This window comes from Leopardus geoffroyi, chromosome B4 (assembly GCF_018350155.1).
Source record: "Leopardus geoffroyi isolate Oge1 chromosome B4, O.geoffroyi_Oge1_pat1.0, whole genome shotgun sequence".
Lineage (NCBI taxonomy): Eukaryota > Metazoa > Chordata > Mammalia > Carnivora > Felidae > Leopardus > Leopardus geoffroyi.
This window is the reverse complement of record NC_059341.1, coordinates 28,660,102-28,677,158: the sequence shown is the minus strand read 5'-3', so window position 1 is coordinate 28,677,158 and position 17,057 is coordinate 28,660,102. Positions and strand designations below refer to the sequence as shown.

General features: G+C 48.5%; 2 long non-coding RNA genes across 2 annotated transcripts; both read right to left on the bottom strand.

Annotated features, from left to right (window-relative positions):
- Window positions 1-5,802: 5,802 nt before the first annotated feature.
- On the bottom strand, window positions 5,803-8,259 carry LOC123590930. Its single transcript, XR_006709037.1, has 2 exons — window positions 6,653-8,259; window positions 5,803-5,997 (listed from the first exon to the last, which is right to left on the bottom strand). It is a non-coding gene; the product is annotated as an uncharacterized LOC123590930 (long non-coding RNA).
- Window positions 8,260-9,269: 1,010 nt separating this feature from the next.
- LOC123590609 lies at window positions 9,270-16,095 on the bottom strand. The gene is made up of 2 exons (XR_006708871.1): window positions 15,381-16,095; window positions 9,270-10,172 (listed from the first exon to the last, which is right to left on the bottom strand). It is a non-coding gene; the product is annotated as an uncharacterized LOC123590609 (long non-coding RNA).
- Window positions 16,096-17,057: the final 962 nt, after the last annotated feature.

The following is a 17,057-nucleotide window of genomic DNA, read 5'->3' as shown; positions in this document are numbered from 1 at the left end:
GTGGCGGTACTGTCTGGTTTCTGGGTAGGTGAGGGGAGCGATGACCCACCCCCCAGCTCCTCGTTTTCACACTGAGGGGCTGCAGGCACCTGATGCTTGTGGCCAGGGGTTGGGGGGTTGGGATGGGGACTGGCTTTGCAGAGCCTTTAAAGAAATGAAGACTTCAGTTATTTATGAATCCTGATAAATCCTGGGACTGGCCAGTGGAGGCCCTGGATACCTTTGCTGCGCTTGCTTTTTTTTTTTTTTTTTTTTTTTTTTTTAACGTTTATTTATTTTTGAGACAGAGAGAGACAGAGCATGAACGGGGGAGGGTCAGAGAGAGGGAGACACAGAATCTGAAACAGGCTCCAGGCTCTGAGCTGTCAGCACAGAGCCCGATGCGGGGCTCGAACTCAAGGAACGTGAGATCATGACCTGAGCCGAAGTCGGATGCTTAACCGACTGAGCCACCCAGGCGCCCCATGCTGTGCTTGCTTTTTAACGGCGACCAAGTTTTGTAAAACTCTTCTGCTTCTGGAGGCGGGGAACAACACAGGGTTCTGGATGATTCATCAGGCCTCTGGCTGGGGAGTGGCTTTCAGGTGGGCAGGAGGGCTCCCACCTGGAGAGAAAGCCAGTCAGACTTCGGAGAGCCAGTGCAGGCAGGGTGTGGTCTGCCTCTTGGGCAGAATAGTTCGTCTTAAAATTCACTTAAAGAGACAATGGAGTTTCCTGGTTAAGAGCAGGGACTCTGGAGTCAGACTGTGGGCTCAAATCCTAGCCCCTCCACTCCCTTACTATCTTCCTTGGGAAAGCCACTTTATCTCTCTGTCCCTCAGTTTTCTCCTCTGTAATATAGAGGCAATAATGATACCCATTTTCCAGGTTTGTTGTGTGGATTAAATGAGGTAATATGCCTACAGGATTTAGAGCAGTGAGCTCCTCGTGAGTACCATACATACGTTTGCTTTACTAGAGACGCAGGGCGGTCTAGGCTCCCAGGAAGTAGGCCTGCCCAGATTCAGCCTGGCCCTCTCCAATGTAGGCAGCAGCTGCACCCCGAGACACCACCCTCCTCTCCTCCCAACTTCCTGCAGATCCAAGGACCAACTGATGCCCAGACACACCCAATTAGGGGGCAGGGGAGGGGCGGCGTGGCACCTACCACCTGTCCAGAGCCCAGAGCGGCCAGGGGAGGAATCTTCCCCTGCCCAGACTGTCCAGCTGTACCTGGACCTTGCCCTGCCAGATCACCCCTTGCCTGGAGCTTCAAAGTGGTTTATTTTTTCCTCTTGCATTTGGATTCCAGGAATATTTAATGGGGTGTGTTAGAGCAAAACAGCCGTAACTTGCAATCTTTCTCTCAAGATTAAACAGGTGCATAATCCTTCTTTAGCCAAGCTCGTCAGCTGCAGCAGCTGGGAGCTCCCCATGTCTGTGGGCCTCTGTGGTTGTGCCTTCCTCCCGTCTTTGGGGCTCCCCAAATGCTCCTCTGTTCGGGGCCTTCCCGACATTCCCCAGCTGTCCTGGCCCGGTACAAAGCATTGCACTCCCGCATCGTAGCTGTGAGAGTCTGAAGTAAAAATGAAAAATATTTTTCTGTCAGCAGGTGCCTTTGGCTGAATTCACGTGATTTTGGAGGTGGGGGGTGTTAAGCTCAGTGGAAACCACACCGTGACAGGCATGTGGAGCCGTTTAGGTGAGCTCCTCTGCCTCCTTCCCCTCCAAGGTGGCTCTGGCTCCCACGTTAGGGAATGTTCCCGGCATGTCCTCAGGGACAGCCTGGCAGGGGCTCAGCCCACAGCCCAGGCCTTGAAGCGGTTCTGCCTCCCCGCGGGAGAGGCAGCTCAGCTGGCCTGACGGGTGTGCTTTCTGCCACCACTCTTTTTTCTGGAAGTTTCACAATCGTGTTCTAATACAAACAATACTGTCGGAGAGTCCGGTGGCCCCTCGGGAATTCCACTGAGCAGTGATTGATGGGCCCGAGGACAGAGCCGTGGGCCCACATCGGTCACACCTCCCGCCTGGCTCCAGAACTGGCCTGTTAGCACAGCCTGACTTGGATCATTTGTCTCCAAGTACCAGGGGATTTTCAAACAGCTGTGGAGCCAACCATTTCAAAAAGGAACATAGTTCTGGTTTGTGGTAAGAATAACACACACCGCATGTGCTCCAGAATCCAGGCCTCCGAATTCCTGGAGCGCTGGGTGTGACGGCCTTTCCTCTTTGGGCCTGCCGTGTCACCGCTTCACCTCAGTGCACAAATGGTTATGCCATTTAGGGCCACCGTGGGACTCAAACTCAGGGCACGCAGACATGGAGGACATTTTCCTCTCTTCTCCTTTCCCTGTGACCTCATTTCTGTCAAACCCCAGAGGGGAGTGGTGCCTGTTGCCAAAACCTGGGCCAGGAAGGACGTTTCTTTCCACAGATGCAAAACTATATTCCTTTCCTCTTCTGTCCTCTCCTTGCCCCTAATCCCTTAGTTGTGCAGTGTTAGTATGAAAAAGCAAAAAAGGAAGTGCAGAGAGTCAGCAGGGTGTAAGAGGCCACTTCCCCTCCTTTCCCTCGGCAGCCTAGCAAGGGAGCCCCACAGGATGGAAGGCCTCCTCCCTCCATGTCCTTCTGCTTGGAAGTCGGCCTCTCTCCTGCTGGGAGAGCTGGGGGAGCAGCAGCGTGGGTCTTTGACCCACGGGGCACAGGTTAGCCTCGTCTGCTCCAGGAGGGCTGGCACTGGGTTCTCAGAGGGGATGATGGACCGAGGCTGGCAGTAGATACACAATAAAGAGGCTAAGAAGGAGAAAGAGAGACCAAGAAAGGGAAGACAGCATATCAGAGGCTGATAATCAGCAAGACACAATGACCTGAGGTGGAGAACAGAGAGGGAAGTGAGAGCAAGAGCAGAGGCATACAGCCACCCTCAGCAGGAAGGAGAGTAGAGCAGAGAGGTCTCCAGAGCCCCACGGACTGTCCCATACCCCAGGCCAACCTCATGGCTGTTTGATGGGGCAGGGACTCCAGGCGGGACCTGAGACTGGGATCCCCCCCCCCCCCCCACCTTTATTTCTTCCAGAACTGCCAACCCAAGTTGAAAGGAAGGGAGGAGAGACTTCCCCATCCATCCTGCCCACCCCAGGGCTGGCTTGTGGGAAGGGTGCCTCTGAGAGCGGGTGCAGCCTCCTGAACCTCGCCATTTGTGTCCAAGTGAGCTGGAAAATTCTGGAGCCCAGTAGACTCAGCCAAGGGACCAGCCAGCCAGCAGACCAATGCCTTCCAAAGATGCTGTCTTCTTCTCGCCTGATGTGGGGCCAAGTGATTGGGACACTGGTGGACACTGAAGGGCCATGGGAAAGCAGGGTTTGTAGATCCCAACAGTGTCTGTGATATTGGAGTGGCTTATCTACAGGATGTCATGGAGAACCCAGTCAGGGTTTAGTTCTTTTGTCTGCTTCAAAGCTATCTCTACAGGGAAAAAAAAAATCCAATCTTGGAGATGTTGGCCCAGGCATGATCCTCACAGATGACATAAACAAGCTACCTGGGGACATGGGCAACCCTTACTGTGACTCCTCTGCTTACCCTCTAGCAGGGGAGTGACTAGCATTTGCTGAGCCCGGATGGTCCTTCTCCCTTTCTCATTCCTCCACCTCTACTCCTACAGTGTGTGAAGAGAGGACTCAGCACATAAGTATCCTACTTACACACCCATATATACACACAGACATATTCACTATGAAAGTAATCATAACCACTTACAGAACATTTGAAAACAGAGAAGGAAAAAAAATCCCCATGATCTCACTTAACATAGCAGCTGGGACAATTTGAGGATTATTTCTATTTACCTTTTGTCGTATGAAAATGCTAATTTAAACACAGTAGTAGTTTTATTCTCAGTATGATTCTGTGCCCTCCTTTTCTCATTTAATATTTTGCCATAAGAATTTTAGATGTTGTTGTATAGTCTTGACAGTTATCAGTGAACATGAGAGATTAATATTCCAGGAAATGGATGGACAATGGACAAGAGTCGCATGCTTTGTTTTGGATATCAGGTGATTTCTGTGTTTTCAGTTCTCTGCAGTATAGCCTTTTCACAGTTTGAATTTGTCTCCGGGAGAGATCAACCACCAGTTTTGCATTACGTTAGTCCAGCACCATAGACAAGGGTCGCCATCTTTATTTATTTATTTATATTTATATTTATATTTATATTTATATTTATATTTATATTTATATATTTATATTTATATTTATATTTATATTTATATTTATATTTATATTTATATTTATACATACATATGAAATTTATTGTCAAGTCAGCTAACATACAGTGTACATACAGTGTGCTCTTGGTTTTGGGGGTAGATTCCCGTGATTCATCACTTACATACAACACCCAGTGCTCATCCCGAAAGTGCCCTTCTCCGTGAAGGGCTGCCATCTTTTGACCCTGTGCCATTTGCTGCAAAGGAAACTGTGTCAAGAGTGTGGATGAGTCAGTGCGCATCCACGACCATTGCTGGGCTGGCTCAGCCCCTTCTGGGTGAAGGGTGCCACAGATTACTGCTCTTGTTGTAGTTTCTAAGTCAATGGATCAATTGTTGGAGTAAAGCAAGTTACAGGCTCACCATTCCTGGTTGCGTGGGCTCTGGAGAAGTGGCCTTCGCTGGGACTACTGGGACAGATTTTAGGGGACATTTGTGGCCCTTTTGAAATGCACCAGGTGCCTCTCAGGGTGGGCCACCTGTCCACCTCCCCCCAGTCCTGAGCAGGAAGCAAAGTTATCCTGACAAAGGTGCACCCACCTCTTCCATCCCTGAGGGAAGTGCTTCCTGCTTCTCATTTGCCTGAAGCTCTAGGATCCCACCCTACAATGTCCCCGTCAGCAGTAGTAAGGGCACAGATGGGGGTGGGGCTGGCTATGCTGTGTGTTTCTCAGCACCACCCTTTCATTTCACTGAATTAAATTCAAGGAGATGCAAGTCCCAGGAAATGTTGTTTGTAAATGCAGAAAATTTGAAATACACACCTATCAAAGAACAGAGCACATCATTTGTCAAAATAATAGCATAGAAACTATGCTATTGATATAGGATGCTATTTGTAATGCATATTTGTGGGGAAAGCATGAGTCCAGGTTTTTTAAAATTAATTAATTTATTTTGAGAGAGAAATTCAGAGAAGGTGTGTGTGTGCACACATATGCGTGCGGGGGAGGGGCAGAGAGTGAGAATCTTCAGCAGGCTGCACTGCCAACACATAGCCTGATGCAGGGCTCTAACATAACCATGAGATCATGACCTAAACCAAAGTCAAGAGTCAGACGCTCAAGTGATTGAGCCGCCCACGTGCCCCTATAAAGGTGCATATATCTTTTTTTTTTTTTTTTTTTTTTTTTATGCTGGGTATGAAGCCTAATGCTGGCCTTGATCTCACAACCCTGAAATCAAGACGAGAGCTGAGCTCAAGAATTGGATGCTTAACTGGCTGAGCCACCCAGGTGCCCCACGATCTCAGTTTTTACTGAATAAATGACACACACACACATACACATGCAAGTTTAGGATGGTAAAAATATACACTTAAATGTTAAAATGCTATTTCTGGATAGTGAAATGATGGGTGAACTTTACTGTCCTCTTTTCACTTAATTATATTTTCCACTTTAATATAATTAGCATACAATAGTTGTGTAATTGTTAAAAGGTGCTCTTTATAGTACAAAAATATCTGTCACCCACATTTCTTTTCACTTCACAAAGCCTTTCATAAATACTATTGTATTTGATCATCATGGCAACACAGGAATAAATCAAGAACAGTATTAAATAAAATTTATTCAGTAAAAATGTATTAAATAAAATAAAATTCAGTAAATCTCACACCCCATTTTACAGATGAAGAAATAGACGTTCTGGGGGCTCTCACGGTACCGTGTTCTTTCAGGATGGACTCTCCGTTCTAGACTGTCAGCTCCCTGCGTCCAACAGGCAATCTCTGAGCTGCATTCCGCTTAAAACAAAACAAAACAAAACAAAACAAAACACAAAAAGGTCAGTTTCCTAACTTCTTCAACCTGGACAAGAGAGCTAAGAACACAGCTCTGATCATTTCCCGGCCCTGCCCAGAGCCTCCAGTGGCTCCTCTTGACTGCAGGGCAGGGGTCCTCAATTCCGGACATTCTGAGCTGGATCATCCTTTGTTGTGGGAGTGTCCTGTACACTGTAGGGCTGTTAGCAGCATCTCTGGCCTCTTGGTAGATGCCAGTAGCACCCGCCCCGACCTCCCCCACTTCCCTCAACACATACCCAGTTGCATCAGCCAAAAATGCCTACAGACATTTTGTCTCTAGACAAAATTGTGCTGGGCTGGGAACCAGCCAGCATCCCTGAGCCCCTACCCAGGCCTCTGGTGACTTCTGTACCAACTCCCTTGCCAGGGCCTGTCTCACAACCTCGGCATCTGTATGATTCCTCACCTCCACCTTCTTTACATCTAACTTCTCGGGCAGGTGGAACCCGTGTACCCATGGGGGCGGGGGGCTTCCTCTGTGGCCTCACGGCACCCCGTGCTAGCCCTTCCTGTTGGTGTGTGGAAATCCCCAACTGCTCGTCTGTCTCCTCAGTGGAGTGTGAGCTCTCGAGCACAGGGCCTGTGTGGCGCTCACCTCCTAGACCCTCGTGCCTGGGAAGGAGACATGGCACACACTTTATAAAATACTTGCGCTGGAAGGAAGAAGGGAATGCAAAAGGGAACAAAGTTACTTGCGCTTTCATGGTCCAGCAATCTCATTTTTTGGTATTGTTCGGAAGGTCCGTTTATGACTTGCCAAGCCTTGTCGTGCACTGGAAGAGGACTGTACACGCAGTCACAGCTGAGCCTGTCCTTACCAGCCCGGGAAATGGAGAGTTCTGGTGAGTGGCCTTAGAGAAGCAGCAGCAGGAGCCACAGTGACATAACACCAGTGGATGTGAGTTTCTCAGGCCTCTGCCTCTCTGAGCCTCAGTTTCCTACTCTGAAAACGTGAATCATAAAAATGCCCGCCTCGGAGTTGAGAGCGGGGATGCACTGAGCTGGAACACGTGGCTCCCCCAGCGGTCCCAGGTGTGTAAAGTGTTCAGCCCATGGTAATTGAATCAAAGTTACAATCTGACTTGTAGCATCTGTAGGACCCCCACCAGGGCCATGATCTGACATTGGAACCGGCCCTGAGGGATTCCCTTTCTTGTCCCGGCCTCCTGAAGCGAGCTGACAGGACAGCCTTTGATGGCTCCCGTCCTGTCCTGTGATCTGCATTTTCCAATACCTCAGAGGCATTCACCATTTTCTACCTGTTCCTTTTGGGTTATTCCCCGGTTGTCGGGGCTTTCTCCCAGGTTACTGAACACTCCATCCCTGGGTTGGAGCCTGGAAACTCAGGCTCAGGACAGCTGCAGCTTCCAGTTGGGAACAAAGCTCCCAAGAGGGGTGTCCCTGGGCAGCATTGAAGCCCACTGAGGCTCCTCTTACTCTGGGGTTTGGCTCCAAGGAAGTGGCAGCAACGGTAGGAGGCAGGATGGCCCTTTCCATGCAGCAGGGCCTTGTGATGCCTTTGCGGTCCTGCCCTCAGAGACTCCTGCTGCTGTAGGTTTGGAATGTCCAGTGTGGAGTCCAGGGATATAAACACGAAACCCACTGATAGTAATACCACATGGTGCTCTAAACCATGGTTTATTTTTGTCCCATGGATATCATGGCAATTCATTATTTCCTTCATTGCTTAGGCTGCTAGGTAGCTCAGAGTCCAAATCGTGTCCTGTCGCCCTGCACCTGAGGCAGATCGTTTAGTGTGCACATTTGTGAGGTCATCTGACTTTTCTTTTCTTATTCACATCTCCCTTCAGTCATTCAACAGTTCTTATTGTTATTATCCTGAATAGAACCTTGTGTGAGGTTCACAGAATCATGTCTCGACAACCAGGATGCTGGACAAAGGACACACCGGTCCCCCTCTGTCCCGTTGTCTGTGTGCAGTAGCCAAAGGCTTCAGGAGTCAGAGGCCCAAAGAGCTGGGGTCGCTTCTGTCGTAGGTTGTAAGTTCATTGAAAATCCTGCCCTGTCGGTTTATTGTCTTTCAGTCCCACATGAGGCAGTGCTAGTTTTCACAGCTCTTCACAGGACTCAACACCTGGTACTAAAGGCGAATTAAAGTGGATCCGCGTGTCAGGCACATTCTGGTTAAGTCAGATGATTTTCAAAAGAAATTCTCTGAGACTCCTCACAGCCTTTGGGGAGATGTCCTTTCCACCCTCCCTCTCCCTCTCCTCCCCACCCCCACCCTGGCTCTCTCTCTGAATCTCCCCTCGTCTCACATGTGCCCCACTCGCCTTTCTTTTCTTCCATCCAACATACCATCACTAGCTAAACAAGTTACTTCACTCATTTGAGCGTCGTTTTTTTTTTTTTTTTATATCCCTAAAAGAGGAATTGAAAAACACCTCATAGGAAGATTGTGTGAATTACATTAAATTTATTTGTGTAAAGCACTTAGCATATTGTCTGACACAGGAGAAGTGTAACAAACGCTATTTTTATTCAATCATTCAACAAACATTTATGATATACCATATGTTGAATGCTGGACACACACAATCAGATATTTCCCAAGGGAAAAATAATTCTCTTTATTTAAATACACACATACCCCATAGTAATCTGGGGCAGAGAAGCACTGAGACCCCACTAGTGGTACATACTGTGAAAGTCCTAGAAGAGGCTGGAACGGCACACGACTTCATCTTCTCTGGAAACCTTTCCTGGGTTGGTGTCAGCAGTTCTTGTCTCCTTCCCTCGCCTCTCCCTCCTTTGGCGTCTGAGGCCCTCCTTCTCTGGTTCAGGGTTACCTTTAGGGCCCCAGCTCCTGGCTGCACTTTAGGCCAGGCCATTCCAGGACTATACTCCACTGTCCAGTCCTACTTGGGCTACTTCAATTGCCACTATCTTTATGCAAATTAGCCCCCAAAAGGGGAGTCTTAATGTTATACTTGCTTCCTCCCCTTTTTTTTTTCTTTTTTTTTTTTTTTTTAATTTTTTTTTTTTTTTTGAACGTTTATTTATTTTTGGGACAGAGAGAGACAGAGCATGAACGGGGGAGGGGCAGAGAGAGAGGGAAACACAGAATCGGAAACAGGCTCCAGGCTCTGAGCCATCAGCCCAGAGCCTGATGCGGGGCTCGAACTCACGGACCGCGAGATCGTGACCTGGTTGAAGTCGGACGCTTAACCGACTGCGCCACCCAGGCGCCCCCTCCCCTTTTTTTTTCTAATCACGGCCTGACTGCTTTTCGTTTCCCTCTCTGCTTTTGTGAACCTGTTGTGCCCATGGCGCTCACAGGCTCTAAACACCGTCCATTCAGTGATGCCACGAGTGATTAATCTGTGGCTAGTTTCCTTCCATCTTCCCCAGAGCGTGTGCAGGGCCCATTCATCAAGATGCCCAGATAATTGAAGCAATCCACCTTCGTTCAGGGCCACGCTCTGGGCAGTGATGCTGGCCCGGAGAGCTGTTGTGTTGCATGTAATTACTCTTCCCGCGTGAATCCCCGGGGCCCCTTTCTGCTTCTTGCAGATGCCCATCACCTTGAACGGTGTTTCTGCAAATGCCTCTCCCCTCCTCTCCACCAAGTCCTTCTGTGGACTTTCATCCCGGGCTGGCTTTCACGATGTTTTACCCTGACCCTGAGAAGAGCCGTTGGCATTGACAGAGCAGGCAGACGGACTCACTGAAACTGCGGTTAGAGGGAGCTGAGTTGGCCACTGGAGAGAACTGTCTTCCCTGAGGTTTGGAGAAGCAGAGATCCACCACCATGGAGGTGGTGTGATGTTTCTCAGAGAGCTCGAGGGAAAGGACAGAAAGGGGATCTCTTTTGACAGATGACTGGTGAACTGGACGTCCTCCCTGACCTGCGTCCAGTGGAAGGAGAGCTGTTAAGCTCAGAGGCGGCCTTAGCCACTGTCTGCTCCAGCTGCCCTCACAATCCCAACCTTGGGATGCCTTTTCTTAGCACAGATCTTCTTTAATTATTCACTTATTCACTCATTTACTCATCTCACAGATATTTGGGATGCACGGCATTGCGCTGCCATACCCTTGCTGTCCCAAGCACGATGTGGGTAGAGGTGACGGCAACAAAGTGGTGTCCCACTAACCTGGAGGAATGAAAAAGTTGTATAAATATCATCAATATTGTCTCCAGACTGTCAAGTTGATAAAAGCAATAAACATCACCAATTGTTTTAGGGGATATTCTGCAAGGGAGGCTTTGCATTCAAGAGGATATTATTTCTTCCAACCAGTGCCAATCAACAATGGCAACGAAACAAAGAGGCATAAATCACCGCAATAAAGAAGACTCTCGTGAGTGTGACCTTGTAGCTGTATGCCGCAGCAAAGGATCTGAAGCCCAGGATTAGACTTAGGGGTGTAACCTCAGAGACCCAGAGAATGTGAGGTTGTCATTGTCCTTGAAGCCCTGAAGAGTCTGACTGCCTCACTTGGAATTCAAGTCTCCCAGAAGGTGGCCCCAACTTGATTTTCTCCTAACAAGCTGCACTAGACCTTTAGAGGGAGAAGCACTGTCATGATCCCGGTGTCTCATTTCTACTCTCCACAGAAGTGAATATACGATATTAAAAACCATAGAATAAGTACAAGGAACACAACTCTAATTTTCTCCATAATGTTTTCTTGATGCTTTTTAAAAAATAGCAAGCAACAGATTCTTAAGCAAAAGTTGGTGTCCTTGCTGTGTTGATGTCTTGCGTATGTGCTGAGTTTGATAGAGGGTAACCCATATTGTCCACTTTGTCCCCATAAGAACCCTCCATTGAGTCGGCTCTGATCTCGATCCCAAGCTCAGGACTTTGTTTTCTCATGAACTTCCTTTGTGCCAGAATATTTCTTTTCTTCTCTGTCTACATAACTTTTTACTTTTCATCTACAGCCCTGTTTAAATTATGGCCCAACCCTCCCAAACCGGGAAGCCTCCACGGTCATTCCCATACAGGGAAAGCTTTCTTGCCACATCACTTAATAACATACCACTTTGTGACATGTCCCACATTGTTACTTCATGTGTGTATTTAAATTAAGTGTTCTTGTGTCCATTTCCTAATGAGCCTATGAGTTTTTGAGGGCAAGAGTCAGGTGTTACATTTCTGTCTCTCCCTTTGATGCTGCTGGGACAGCACTCACATTTTAAGGAAGCTTATTCCTTGAGTCAGTACTTCTCAATCTGAGGAGCAGAGAGACTCACTTTAGGAGTAGAAATTCTCTGAGACACTGAGAATACATTGCATCCTGAAAACATTGCGCTAAAAGTGGGTGATCCCTTGGTGCCAACGGAATGCTAAATTAAAATGCACAATCAAGCACTGATTAACATGATGTGAAACTACAAAACTTAGGGGCGCCTGGGTGGCGCAGTCGGTTAAGCGTCCGACTTCAGCCAGGTCACGATCTCGCGGTCCGTGAGTTCGAGCCCCGCGTCGGGCTCTGGGCTGATGGCTCGGAGCCTGGAGCCTGTTTCCGATTCTGTGTCTCCCTCTCTCTCTGCACCTCCCCCATTCATGCTCTGTCTCTCTGTCCCAAAAATAAATAAACGTTGAAAAAAAAAATTAAAAAAAAAAGAAAATACAAAACTTAAATGTCATTAAAACGTCAGTGCTTAGGGAATATATCCCTAGCACCCTCTTCCACCCCTATCCCTGCTCTCCACCGTCTTGTTCCACTACAATCCGTGTGCACCAGGGGAGTGGGAACAGGCCAATTGCATTTCTATGGGGTGAGAAGCTTGGAAAAACCTAGAGCTTTAGATCCTTAGTACATTTAGATTCTGGTACAGCATCTTCAGGTCAAATTTCTTTGTGTTAGAGCAAGGGCCAGGAGAAAAACCATCAAGGTAAGTGCAAGATTCAAGGTAGAGAGAGGGGTTGCTGATGCCAGATGCTGTGGGTTAAGTGGCATGGATGCAAGGAAGTGGGCATAGTTTGCAATATACCGCTCATGAGGAAAGAGGTATAAAAGGATTTCAATCTAAAATGGAACCACAGGATATGAAATAAAGAATCCCATGCATTGGCCCTCAGAAGAATGGAATTTCAGAACCAAGATACTGATTTTCTGTAAATGCTTGATCTACAGAAGAGTGAGCCTCATCTCCTCAGCAAGAACATCTGTCAAGAATCCCTTCCTATCTTCAAGTCCATGAACTTCCTATACTTGGACTTTGGCTGGACGTCCCCCTCTTTGCACTCCTTGCCCATAAATATAGCCTGCCCCAAACCCTCAATGGACTTGCCTGTAGCTTGTTAAGGAATGCATTTTCTGAATTTTGGTTGTGCTGTTATTCCCAAATAAATCTAAATTCTAGTGATTTGAGCTTGCCTCCGTTTACGTCTTTATTTAGGTCAACCGAGGGAAGATGAGAGGGAGCCAGACTATAGCAGTAGATTGGGTATTGTAGGAGGTAAGAAGATGAAGGTAGAAGGGAAGGGGCTGGAAACTTGAGGAGGAGCAGAGATGATAGAAAGTCTTTATTATTTAGTTTTTTAATATGGAGATGAGCACATTTATATTCCCTGTAGGTCCTCATCTTCTTCAGTCTGATGGGGAAACAAAGCAGACAGCTGCAGCCACGGGAGACAGACTGGACTGACCCTCTTCACCCCAAACCCAAAATTCCATGGAAAGGTTCTCACTGATCCAGCTGAGTCTTCAGGAGCCCAACTAAGGGTCAAAAATTTTGTATCGAGGCTGTGGGGAGGAGGTCCTACGTGAGTACATGCCAGCACCTACGGGGGTCATGCAGATCGAATGGAAAGGAGAGCAGTTTCCAATGAAGAAGGGTGTTCATTAATGTGTGTAGTTTGGAGGTGGAAGAGAGTTTAGAAAATTTGAGAAGCTCATATCTCAAGCTTATTTTGTTTTGTTTTTTGTTCTTGGAGAAGTTAGGGCCACTGCAAAGAGTGAGGGGGTCGATGGAGATTTGAGTTACTGAGGGCTTGGAACATTACAATGCAAAATGAGAAAGCCAGCAGAGCAACTGAGCAACTGGGACATGCATTCAAGGGTAGGAAGCATCGTCGTGTCATGGCATCAATACTGATTTTTTCACTTAATGGACATTATTGATGACAACCTCCATTATCTCCCAGCATCCTAAACATAGATGGCACCAATAAAAGCAGATAGTTGGGCTGATCCAGGGTTGGAGAGCGGCAATATAGATGCATCAGGAAAGGAGGCAAACCAGTGGAGGAGAGGGGAAGGGCTGAAGTAAGTGTCCACACAAGAGTAAGTGTCCACACAACTTGGTATACAGACCGGGACTGATGTTTGTTTTTCATTTTAAAAGGGAGTATTTAATTCAACATAGCAATGAGAACTGAACAGTATTAAAAACAGGAGTGGCTTAAAATGCATTTTAATCTAGTTTCCTTTGGAGGAGTTTGCTAGTTCTCTACAGCAAAAGGATGCTAGGAAAATGTCCGTAGAAAACAGAAATTCTCTCAGGATGCACATCTAAAATTCTTAAAAGGGCTTAAAGATTCGGGGAGGAGCTAACCAACTGTTGTGTTTCAGTAGTGCGTCTTATCATGGCCCTTGCAAATGGAAATGACCCTTCAGGTAAGGCGGGCACATTGTGGTTTGCTGAGGAAAGTTCCATGTAATTATCAATGGCACCTCTTTTCACTATTGAGAGGTCCCAATTTCGATCTTGATCAGCTCATACTTGGTCAGGTCTGAAGTGACTAGGGCAAGTGGTCTCTCAGTAATGTCACTTCTTTGTGTGTGGTGCTGTAGGCCTGATGACCTGGAAGGAGTAAACTTTGGCTCTCAAACTGCTTCTCTCTTCTTGGTGTGAATGGAGACTCCTGGAAGTCACCAGTGCCTGCAGATCTGGGGTCCAAAGAGAAAGGATCAGTGATAGAAACAAAGCTACCCTGTCCTGCTGGTTCCCCGTAGGGGAAGCCACATAAGCAAAGGCTAGAGAAAATGGTTACATTCTTTGTTGGCAGATGGCTTAGAAAATACTGCCCATACTGAACTGGATTCCCCTAGGCCATTTGATACACCCAGGGTGCCTCAAGGCAGGAAGTCCCAGAAACCACAGGCAGTTTGTGACCGCCCACTTCAGCTTTTTTCAGCATGAAAAAGACATGGGCCATGCAGGAATCATCTTTGTTTCTTGCCACAGTGAAGACCGATGATGTCTTGCATAAAGGAGATTCTCAGTACATACGTGACTGAACGCGTGTCCTCTACAGAACAGACTGGGGTTGTTCTGTCTTAGAGGTGCCTCAGTTGGTGGCCTTCAACTTGGTATACAGACCTATATGTATGTGTACAATGCAGCACAGAAGATGGGGCAGGTGAAGGTGGGGAAGAAGGCTGGCGGGAGCTGGGATAGATTTTTTTTCCTGAGCCCAGCTGGTGATCAGCTTATACCCTAAAGCAGAAGGATTAATAACCAGAGTAATTTTATCCCCATCAGAATGTAACTACAGATGTGGGCTTATTGGGTGAAACAGCTAATCCTTTCTACATTTGGCTCACTCATGAAATACGATGCCTGGGGTTGTCAAAAGCACTATTTCCACATGGGCGTGCTGCTGGGTGTGCAGCCCTCCTGGGCTGTGTGGGCAGCTGTCGACTGTCTGTGCTCTTGCTGTGGGTGAACCGACTTCTCACTGGACTGATGGAGGGGAAGGGAACAGGCCTGTGTGTATGTGTGGACACTGAGAGGAGGGAGGGCGTGGTTGAAGGAAAATGTCAGGTGTTGGAGTAGGTGGGTGCGAAAAGAGGCTGGAGGGAAAAAGACTCTTGGAAAAACCTAAGCTTCCTTGCAACCCTGTCTTACAGCGTCAGGGATAGGGAGGCAGCAGGAAGAGGGAAGAGGGCTGAGGAGAGGGGCTGCGCCTGGGTGTACACGTGCTCCAGATCTGAGCCAGCAGGCACCCAGGGATTTACAGCGTGGCAATGGTTGGAGGCTCCAACGCCAGGAGACTCAATTAATCAAAGAGCTGCTGCTGATGGAGCAGAGATGAAAGGGTTTCCAGGCCAGTCAGTGATATGCTTGGAGCTTTTCCCCGGGCAGCCACCCTGGGGTGAGTAACAGGAGACAAGATTCTTTCTGAGAGCTAAGGTCTGCGAGTTCCACGCCGCCACGGAGGGAGGCACCCAGGCAGCCAGTGGGCGTTAAGCGGGCGTGGTCAGGGCGACGGGGCGTGGCCCCAGCACCGGGGCGGCGCGCGTGACCGCCCCCACCCCGGCCGGCTCGGCGCACCACCTCCCGCTGGGCGTGGGGGCAGGGGGCGGGGAACGACGGTGGTCCCGGTGGGCCGCGTGCCTCCTACCTGACCCCGGCCGCTCCCTGCGCGGTGATCCGGGTCCCAGGTTGGGCGGCGCAGCGCAGGGCGCCGAAGGCGTCGCCCTCCCTTCCACCCACCGTTACCGGGCTCTGCTGGTCGCTCCGACCCGCTCGCTCCCCCGCTTCTTTTCAGTCCCAGGCTGGAGGGGCAGGAGAGGTTAAAGCTTCATTCCAGTGAGCTACGTTCCAGAACCTTTAAAAAATGCCCCGGGGTTCCTGGAAGAGGTTGAGAGGAAAGCAGAGTGTCCGACGTCCCCACCCAAATGCTCCTGATCCAGAGAGACCGCCTTTGACTGAAGAGTCCCGGTGGGTGGGAGGAAAGGGCAGAGTGGCTTGTAAAAAAACAACAACCTTCTTATCCATTCGTCTTCCTTCCCCTACCTTCTTCCCTTGGGTTCTTAATTAATGTCTCCCCTTCCCTCCAGCCCAAAGAATCTGGAGCCTAAAACCCTTCTCCCACAGGGCAGGGCGGGCCCACCGAGGCCGCCCTTAGCCCGGGAGTTCAGGCGGGGCCGCGCAAGGAAGGATTGCGCCTCCCGGGCGGGTCTCGGGGTTGGAAGGCTCACATCACCATGGCAACGAGGTCCTCGCTTCCCGTGGGAATAACGAACTCCCGAAAGTGCAGCAAATTGGAAAGGGACCTGCTGAGTGCCAGCTGGGGCTCTAGGCCCGAGGGGGGAGGGGAGGTGGTCTGCAGAGGGCGGGCGGGGAAGGGGGGGGCGGGGTACGACCGGGCCTGAGGGGCGACCCCAAGCGTGGATGCCGGGCTGCGCGTGTTTCCTCTGAGTCAGGTGGGGCCGCACATGCTGGACACGTGACACGCCGTGCTTCCCGGGGCCGCCAGTGAGCAGATGTAGTTGCTGACTTGCTTAGAGCAGTGTCCTGGCTCTGGCTAAGTGGGACGGTTCCCTTCTGTTCTGGCTCGCGGCTGAATTCAAGTTCTATGTGGCTGAGGCCATTAGTTTATTTTTTACAATTTTTTTTTTTTTGGAGTTTTAAAAGTTGTTTTAGTGGTAAAAAGAAAAAAACATTTTTTTAACCCATCAATAAATGTGTAAAGAAGGAAATGAAAATGATCCACAATCCCCAATTCTTACACCCAAAGATAGCCACTATTAACATTTTGTTGTCATCCTTCCAGATTCTTCCTGCACGCGTGTTCGCACGTGAATGTAGTATTTACAAAAGTAGATTACTCTGCACATGATGCTTTGTCACTTAATTTACCACAGACAGGGAAAGCAGGAAGAAAAATTGATTTATTATTTCTAATGGCAACATAGGATTATCATAACCTATTAAGCATTTGCTACTGCTGGAAGTTTAAGTTGCTTCCCAATTTTTACTCTTCTTTGTGGGAATAAACATCCTCACACATACATTTTTGCATACAGTCTGTTAGTTATTTTAAGTTAAGTGAAACTTCTAGAGTTACTGGGTCAAAGAATAGGGGCATTTGAGATTTTGATGTACATTTCTAAATTCTGGGTCTCTGGGTTGTTTCAGAAGCAAGTGGGCTTGTTTTCTCCTCCGTTGGTACTAGGAACAACAGGGTGAGTTCCTTTATAATATGGTGTCTTGGTTCCTATTCCCGCCAAAGCAAAATCTGAAACAAGAATAGTATGGCGTGTGAATATTTATTATATCTATTGGGTGTGAATAG